The sequence below is a fragment of the Symphalangus syndactylus genome, chromosome 9, assembly GCF_028878055.3.
Source record: "Symphalangus syndactylus isolate Jambi chromosome 9, NHGRI_mSymSyn1-v2.1_pri, whole genome shotgun sequence".
NCBI lineage: Eukaryota > Metazoa > Chordata > Mammalia > Primates > Hylobatidae > Symphalangus > Symphalangus syndactylus.
The window spans coordinates 135,362,773-135,364,903 of NC_072431.2; the positions used below are offsets into that span (position 1 = coordinate 135,362,773).

Consider the following 2,131-nt stretch of genomic DNA (forward strand, 5'->3'; position numbering starts at 1 on the left):
GAGATGAGGCAGGAAAATAGGGTCTGGAGGCAGGGAACATAAGGCCAATTCACACTTTAGCTATGACAGGAAATATCCTCTCCATTGGGAATAGAGTCAAGTAAATGACTTTGTAACTTTATTTTGTCCTTTCCATTTACATAAGTCATACCCCAAGTAACCAATGGAATCCTCTGGGGGTATTTCAACTCCCCAAAATACTGTAACAGGACCTTTTAGCTCCTATGCTCAGGCCTACTCCTACACCATGGAGTACTTTCATTTTCAATAAAACTTCTTTCTTTGTGTGTTTTGTCCAATTCTTTATTCAACACGCCAAGAATCTGTACACCTTCCACTGTTAACATATATACTAAAATTGGAATGATACAGAGAAGATTAACATGCTCCTTGCACAAGGATAACATGCAAATTTGTGAAGTGTTTCATTTAAAAAAATTATAATTTTTTTTAAAAAGGGAAAAGAAAATAAGAAAAACTAATAAAAATAAAAACAAAAAAAATATTCCTGGCTACACACAAAAGATTTGGCTATGAAAATGTTCATTGCAGCCCTATAATACACACGTATAGACACAATTTTTATTACTATAATGTGATAACTGTAATATAGCTTAGTAACCAAAGCTCCTTCTGAGTAGGGGGTGATTAGAGGAGATTCTGTTTTTATTCTCTATTGTTTTTCTCCCTTAATTTCTACTGTGGACATGTGCTGTTACAATAAAGAGAATAATCCAAATAAAGCATTTACAGAAGGGATAAATTCCTCACCCCGGAGTAGTTTGTCACTGGTTGGCCGTGAGTGATGAGGCAGCAAAGATGCCATAAATAGATGGGAATAGGGATCTCAATATATTTCTTTGTGTCCTGAAGCATTGTCTGCTAAGTGTTGCATGATTGGTACAGATGGTAAGTGGTACAGGAGATTAGAATCTCTCTCTGGATGGTCTCAGGGTTGGGGTGAGCCTTGTGGACCAGGAAAAAGAATGGCATTTTGTCTTTTCTCTTCTCTTCTCTTCTCTTTTTCTCTTTTTCTTTCTTTTTTTTTTTTTTTTTTTTTTTTTTTCAGATGGAGTTTCGTTCTTGTTGCCCAGGTTGGAGTGCAGTGGCATGATCTCAGCTCACTGAAACCTCCGCCTCTTGGGTTCAAGCATTTCTCCTGCCTCGGCCTCCCGAGTAGCTGGGATTACAGGTGCCCATCACCACACCTGGCTAATTTTTGTATCTGTAGTACAGACAGGGTTACGCCATGTTGGCCAAGCTGGTCTCGACCTCCTGACCTCACCTGACTCAGGCTCCCAAAGTGTTGGGATTATAGGCGTGAGCCACTGCGCCTGGCCAAGAACTGTATTTTCTAGAAGCCCAGGCTAAGTCTGAGGTTCGTGAAGGGGTCTAACATCTATATTGCTTGGAAAACGCAGCTTTTGGGTTTTAGGTATCAACTTCTATCTTTGGGGTTGGGAAAATCCTTGAAATTTTTAGCTGCAGAGGGAATCCACGAAGAAACGGAATGTGGGAAATCCAAGGGATTGCAGAAACAGTCCTGCAGGCAAACTGCAACCCATGAGATCCTAGCTGCTAACAGTTCACTGTGCACAGTAAACTGTTCTGAGGAGTGTTAGATTTTTCCTTTTTTAAGAAATTCAAAACACACTTCAAAATATATTGCTCCATTATTGTTTTACAAGCAACTTCTAAAAGGCTGAGGCATCTGCCCTTGGTTTCTGCTTCTCTGTTGGGCAACATTATGAAGCTTGTATAGCTGAATGCTGACAGGTGAGTTGAAATTGTGACAATGACAGTTAGGACCCAATGTTGTGCAACAGCATCTGGCTCCATGTTCCCAGTTTGGATCTCAAGGAAAGTCTTTTATCTGATATGTTTTGGATGTGTTCAGGGGGCTGGAGGTTGCGTGGGTGGGAGTGGGAGACATGGGATCGTAGGAAGAGGAAGACACGTGACTCTGTGGATATTAACCAGCTGGTGAAGGAAATTTTTCAAAAGGAAATGGAATTTATTACCTAGCCCTTGAATAAGCAGTAAGCTGGGAGACCATGATTTAGGTTAGGGGTAAGCCAGTGGGTGGCATCTTGCTGTCCAGGGAAGAAATTAGAGAGTCATAAATATATAT

The 2,131-nt window shown here is 40.5% G+C and overlaps 1 pseudogene; it reads left to right on the forward strand.

The window, feature by feature from the left end:
• Positions 1-337: 337 nt before the first annotated feature.
• On the forward strand, positions 338-435 carry LOC129490829 (uncharacterized; annotated as a pseudogene).
• Positions 436-2,131: the final 1,696 nt, after the last annotated feature.